This window comes from Lepisosteus platostomus, chromosome 27 (assembly GCF_059453375.1).
Source record: "Lepisosteus platostomus isolate fLepPlt1 chromosome 27, fLepPlt1.hap1, whole genome shotgun sequence".
In the NCBI taxonomy this organism is placed as follows: Eukaryota; Metazoa; Chordata; class Actinopteri; order Semionotiformes; family Lepisosteidae; genus Lepisosteus; species Lepisosteus platostomus.
The window spans coordinates 1,627,680-1,634,621 of NC_142637.1; the positions used below are offsets into that span (position 1 = coordinate 1,627,680).

The window sequence follows — 6,942 nt, forward strand, 5'->3', positions numbered from 1 at the left end:
CTCGGCTGGGCTGGGCTGGGCTGGGCTGCACCCCAGAACCAGCACGATTCGCGCCTTTTCTGCATGAGATGCAAGGGAGTAAAGGGGGAGATCACCGCTTTTTAACACTGCATTGCAGCTCGGTGCTGTCCGTTGAATCTGTAGTGGTTTTACTATAGTGTGTAGGCTTCGGATATTTCCACAACCACCTCCACGCCAGTGCGTATCTGCGTGTATCCTTGTGTCCGTGGGCGACACGAATCGATTGTTGCCATCCAATACCCAACAGAGAATGCATGATTTGTTTCATACTCGGGGCAATATAACTACGTCAAACTGCACATTTGCATGATTCCCTCACGCCGCCAAAGATTTACCTAAGATGTTTGGGGTTTGTTTTGCCGGAGACACGCCAGTGATTTATAGAGGCGAATGACCGTGAGAGCTGATTGATAAGAAGTTAACTAGAAAATGATTCCATCTGCCTGTACTTCCCTTCACGAGTTTCTCTCGCCTCACGATTCCACCGCCCTTTTATGTTGTAATCGCACTGTGGTACTGGTAGAGGAACGCAGCTCTCGGTGCTTTTTCAGCGGATGTGTTGACACCGGTCTCATTCTTGGGAAGGTTTCGGGCAGAACCGCGAGCTTGTCTCCGCAGTCGTGATGTCCGAGGAGTCGTGACTCGGACTCCCTTCCCCTGAAGTTGAAACTGACCTGCTCGCCCCCGTGTCGTACAACCCCCTCCCCGCCCCCCTTGGAATCCCCGACAAACTACGATTGCAAGACTTCCACACAGCCAGAACGAAACTTAGGGAAACTGGCAAGAGAACAGCGGAGGACGCATCGCTCCCTCTCTCATCCGCACTTCCAGTTAATCGCGCCAGAGCTAATCGAGCTCACACAGGGAGGGGAACATCGTGTAACATGCCATTAAATAACTAGGGCAAAATAACGCAAAGAAGAAAACAACGCATGCGTTTATTTGCCCAGCGGCTCTGCTGCTCCGGGCAGGATAAAGAAACGGCCCAGTCTTTGGCCGGTGTCCACGGAGAAGCAAGAAGCCAGTTCCTCGAAGCTGCGCGGGTGGGAAGGAGGAAAGACAAGCGGGTCAGAAACTGCAGAAACCGAAACTCGAATCTACACGTGATCTGGAAACTACGAAGCAGGAGTCAGATTTTATTTTAACTGGGATGCGGACGTGGGGAAAAATGATTTAGAGCGAGCAATCATTTTCTGTTTCGTTGAGAACCCCGGAGTAATTTAATCACTTTCTGAACAGTTCCCCCCTTTAGTACAGGGTAGTAATAATGCCCACCTTCTAAAATATGACACAACATGAGCGTCTAGAATCATGTTGCAAGTGTATATTAAATTTGCATAAAATATTAGATCAAACCATGGACATCTGCTCATCATCTCGTTAACAGCAAGTCCTAGGGCGCAGTGGGTCAGAGACTGGAATTACGTCTTCGTGCATGTCATAGCTTTTATCTCATTCAATGGTTAGGTGTGAAGGAGGCTGCAAAATCTCAGATCCGGCCCTGAGTGAAAAGCGAGACGTGCAGGGAGGGTCACGATGTCTGCACGCCTGCTGCAGCCTGGCGTGGGCATGGCCGGCCGTGGGTCCCGGGGCGCGGCGCTTTCACGGCTGTCCTTGAGCGCCACGCCGGTCAGGGCCGCGCAGATTTCAGCCCCGTTGTTTTGTATTGTTGCCTCCACCCCCCTCCGTCAGCAGGCTTTTTGAAGTTGATGTGACGCTGTTTGATGTCACCGTCCAGCCCGTCGTCTCCTGACAACATTAGTATCAACAACATGTTGACTGGAGGTGGCCAACTTGCGCACTAAGTCAGGGACACACACTATCCTCGCACTCCCTCGTTTGCCTCTGGCCTTACAGCTACCTCGTCTCTACTGAACACACAGCACTGTTTACGTTTTGTTTTGCACGCCCAGGACACTTTATCTGTGCTGCTTATTAAAACTCGTTTTCATTGACGCCGCGGGCGCAAAAACTCATCCGCACAGCGAGAACATTGGTGAGGTTAGCTCGCATGAAGGCTGTATGTGAAAAACTGACTGCGTGGGTTAAGATTAATCTGGCCGTAATTGCCCTGGGTTCTGTAAGAAGACGACTGAACTTCAGTCAAAAGACGTTTTCAATTTTCAGCTCTGCCGATTCGAGTTTTTCCTAAACGTTTTGTTTTTCCAATACCGAACAAACCAAAGCGAAATTAAAAATGAAATACAAAATCGATCCGAGGAACCATTCTATTATTATTATTATTATTATTATTATTATTATTATTATTATTATTATTATTATTAAAAATGTGTGCATGACATATGATAGAACGGTTCTTGCCTAAAAACCAGTTTACAGTACAAAATACCTCTGCCCTGTCTGGCATTAAGTCAGTGAGATACGATATATATCTCTGCTTTAAGTTATTACCACAGTGGTGGTGCAGTGCTTAGCATTGCTGCCTAAAAGAGCTGGAGGCCTGGCTTCAATTCTGGACTGGGGGTGCATGCATATGTATATATGTGTGGAGCTTGCATGTTCTCACTCAGTTTGTGTGGGTTTCCTCTGGGTGCTTTGGTTTCCCCTACTCAAATACTCAAAGCTTGGTGGTGGGTGTGTTTCTGACTGCCCTGCAATGGGCTGGTGTCCTGTCCAGGGTGTACCCTGCCTTGTGCCCATTACTTGCTGGGATGGGCTCCAGCTCCTCTGTGACCCTAACCCAGATAAAGACATTCCTCTAAAACCATTTCATTTCTCAGTTAATTCCTCCTGCAGGTCCACAGGTGTTCAGTCTCATTGATATCGGACTTTGGGTCATCCAGGGAAGAATGTGAAAGGCTTTATTCATCTTCCAAATAAGTGAAAGTGCCACAACCGCTGGCAGGCCAGGGGTTAGAATATGTGGACATTCACCTCAGAAACAGTTACATTTCCAGTCTGAAATTGCAGCACTGCTTGCACTTTTAAGTGATCACAGCAAAGACATCTTTCCATTTCACAGTAGCGGTTCATCTTTAAATCTGGTACATAATTAATGTTTGTTCTTTGGAGCATTTCCAAGGAATGTTTCGATGTGAACCAAAAACCTTTGCTATTCTCTGGCATGAGACCAGCTTTACTGCAGGTACAGGACATCCCAGGAGAGATTGTTGGCAGTCATTTCCTCGGTGCTATAAATACACACTCTGGCTGATTGTCAAAAGGTGGCCTTGAGCTTTGATAGGGCTGCTGTATAGTATTCCCAGCACTGGAAGGACTTGGTTCAATTGGGCTTCTTTGCAGAGTTATTGGTCCAATCAGTCAATAGGCAAACAGAGTCTGGAGTACTGAATTCCTGAGAAGAAACAATCTTACAAAGGTCACATGTAACAATCACAATCTTACAAAGGTTATGCCAGTAGAGCCGTCGTTAAATGCAGTCAAATCTACAAACTTGCAAGGCAGCTCTTTTAGGTTGATGCTCCTGAAAATATGCTGTTTTAGAAAGTTGTTACAATATCAATCCAGAGCTTTAACCTACTGTAGCAATTCTTGCCTGTCCTGGTCTTAGAAGGACACAGTGCAGCAGGTGTTACTCGTCATCCTTAAATCACCATTTGCAAAGAAATACGGGATTCCTGATCACAACAGTCCGTCACTTGGTTCAGGCGAGCCAGGAATCACCAGCTGTTTTCCTGCAGACCTGCAGGGGTTGGGAAGGGAATGGAGTGGTCTGCATTGCTGCCTCACAGCACTGGGGCCCTGGGTTCAGTTCTGGACTGGGGCTGCTGTCTGTGTGGAGTTTGCATGTTCTCCCTGTGTTTGCATGGGTTTCTCCTGTGTTCTCCATGTTCCTCCCATAGTCCAAAGACATGCTGTACTGGTCGGCTCTTTGGCTTCTGGGGAAATTGGGCCTGGTGTGAGTATGTGCATGTTCGTGTCTGTGTCGGTGTGGGTTCTGTGATGGGAATCAAGGATTTCTTTCCCGCAAAGTGAGTTATGTCTCTTTTTTTCCGATGTAGTGTCAAACTCAAGTGAGGAAAAGGAGGAAGAAAACATTCAGAAGGCTTATGGAGATCTTTTCTCACAGGAGGCTAGATGCTCCAGTGATTAAGAAAAAGTGGTTTTATTGGGAGGTAACCCACTCCATTACAATATGCACATTCATCGACATCCTTGTGCTGCACCCTGCAAGTGAGATGTAAAGCTGAGCTCCTCTTTTAAGCTGCTCTGCAAAAAGAGCTGGTGCTGCACAGTTCGCCTGCCTTTTCCAGTCCCCATCTACCCTTTTGACAACTAGTAGCTTATTGTTCCTGAAGCTGTAAACAGGTTTAGTTACTGACATGCCTCAGAAAATAAGTAGAATTGAAGGGGCTGCTATTTCACTGCAGTGACAAGCTCACAGGAAAGTGCCCTGGTAGTGTGTATTTCTATTCTTGGGATAAAATAATACATAAGGGACAGCGAGGTCCACTTGTGATTTTGGCAAAAACTGCTGCAGAGGTGGCCTTGACGTCCTTGCCTTGAGTAGTTATTTTGAGGTAAAGCAGCTATGAGAAGCATGACATAACCGAAGTGATGCTCAATGTAGGATTGTTAAGGGGAAAGCTGTTTTTTTTCCATGCAAGTTCACACAGTCTCCTCGATGTCTAATATCAGACTTGAATATGGAATCTGTCACCACTACAGAGGTGTGAACAATCCTCCTCTTTCTCACTGACACCGGCCGGCCTGAGAAAAGTGTGGGCCCTTTTCCTCCCGCAGGACGAGGGACAATGAGAGGCTCGTTTTGGGGAGAAAGAAGCCGGAGCTCTTCCTCCCTTGTCCCATTCTTCCCTGCTTGGCTCCAGCCCCTGTATTGTCCCGCTGTTGAATTCTGAGCTCCTCTCTCCCTCCGAATTCCCAGTCCTGCCTCGCTTTGTTCCTGCCGCTGCAGCACAATGCCCCTTTATCGTGGGAGCCGACCGTCACTTCCAGGCAGAAACGGACCCTTCTGCCCGCCCTCTGCCTCCTCGGCCGGGCAAGGCAGGCAGGCCACTAGTGACCGCTGGGCAAACAGAGTGCAACTGGGGAAGGAGGGCCACATCACCAAGCTTGAGCCTGCAGGAAACCAAGAAGAAGCGTTTCTCAGAGCTGTGATGCTGAAAGAAAACGAGCATCAGCATGATCAGAAAAGCTCGCTTTGTCACAACATGCTCCTACACAGGTTTGCCTGTTTGAAATGAGCAAGCAGAGGCTTTCTCTCAAATGTGTATAAATATCAGCACAGTCGCTATAGCTGAGTATGCAATACACCTGTATCTCGTCAGCTAATAGTTAAATCTCTAATAATTTATATACTGGTATATAAAGAGGTTGAGATTTCCTTCATTCTGCTTTCACGATGCAGAGTAGTCAGCGTGGAGTAAGCCTAGCAGTTTCTCTCATCAGCCTTTAGCTTAGGAATTTTGTCAAGAATTCATGGCTTGAAAAAGTCATGCATCTGTACAACATTTTGTCTCCAAAACACTTTGTGTCCTTTGAGTTTTCAGAAACAGAAACGTCTGGGCCATGCACAAGTGCTGCATTCAGTGCAGTAATGCCTTTGGGTGGGGAACGGAAGCCAGGATATTATCAAGTCGAGAATTAATGGTGTTAATGGGATTAGTATTGAAATGTCTCTTTTAACCTACCGCTTCAGGAATTGAAGTGGAATGTCGGACTTGTGGTTCTTTCGGCCGGAGATCTCAGTCTCGCAGCACGCCGGACTGTGCAGAGTGAGCAGCGTTCTTAGAAAGCTGGCTTTGACTCCCAGCCCTGCCTCCCCTGTCCCCTCCCCTTGCTGGTAGCCAACCCCACCTGGAGGGCCTTCTGCCTCATTTTCTAGGAATTGAGGCCCTTGTTCCCTCGTTTTCCCGCCCGCTCTGGGCGTCTCAGTGCCTCATGCTCAAGTTGTTTGCAGGTGCCGGTGCAGGCTCATCAGGGCCTCCTCTCTGGTTAATCAGAAACGAGGTGTGCTTGGCACAGCATGTCCCCACAAGCAGGCCTAAGGCTGGTCTCTGCTAGGTTTCGAGTTGTCTAAGGGTCCTAATCTCCCTCTATCTGAAGTTTACAATGGCAGGGGAGAGTAATACCTACAGATCGCTGCTGTGAGATAATCTGGGGATCTAAAGTCTTAATAAAAAAAATCTCGGATGAAGAGGCTGTCAAGACGGGTTATTAAAGGGGTTCAAGGTTCGGCTGTGTTCTAGGAATCCACTCTTGTGGAACAAGGGCAAGGTTTGCAGTGAGGCCTCTCACTAACAGGCTGTGGCTTCACACGTGCCACTTTCTCAACTTTCTTCTGGTTAGAAGCACTAGGCGACTCCCACTTTCTGAAAGTACAGTATTTCTAAATGTTGAAAGGTGCAAAACCAGGCCTTACTGTAGAAATATAATTGCAAAACAAATGGGCCAACTCTCGTTCCTAACCTTTCTTTCCTTCTTGCATTTTACAGCCTTTTGCTTTTAAAATGGCAGCTAGATCTTATACAGACGTAGAAAAAAAGGTGTATTCTTCGTGCAGCAGCAAGAAACATTGGAAATCAAACTTTTGCAAGAATTCATTGCAAACAAGCAGAGTCTGCTCGCGCCCTCTTTATTTATTTTCTGAATTTCCTCAAGTTTTTGTGATGTCCCCCTCCTTCTCAGACTGACGGAGAGAGGTGGGAAGAGGGTCAGGGCAGGTTACTGGGACTGGCTCCTCAGTCTGTGGGAATAGCAGCGTCTTTCACACAGATTCCCAGGACAGGCCTGTGTGGCCTGTGGCAAGCCTGGGCCTCTCCCCTCCTCCGCTGCTGAGGAGACTCAGCTGTTGACGGGGGCAGTGTTGTTGTTGTCGAGGGGGGGGGGGTATTCCCACACCTTTCTAACATGGGAAAGGGCTCCGGAGAGAGAGGAAAAAGATAAATTGCTGAGAGAGAGTGGGGGAGAATGACAGGG

At 47.7% G+C, this 6,942-nt stretch overlaps 1 long non-coding RNA gene across 1 annotated transcript; it reads right to left on the bottom strand.

Moving 5' to 3' along the window:
- Nucleotides 1-4,050: 4,050 nt before the first annotated feature.
- Nucleotides 4,051-5,773, bottom strand: LOC148638945 (uncharacterized). Its single transcript, XR_015930842.1, has 2 exons — nucleotides 5,655-5,773; nucleotides 4,051-5,082 (listed from the first exon to the last, which is right to left on the bottom strand). It is a non-coding gene; the product is annotated as an uncharacterized LOC148638945 (long non-coding RNA).
- Between the last annotated feature and the right edge of the window lie 1,169 nt (nucleotides 5,774-6,942).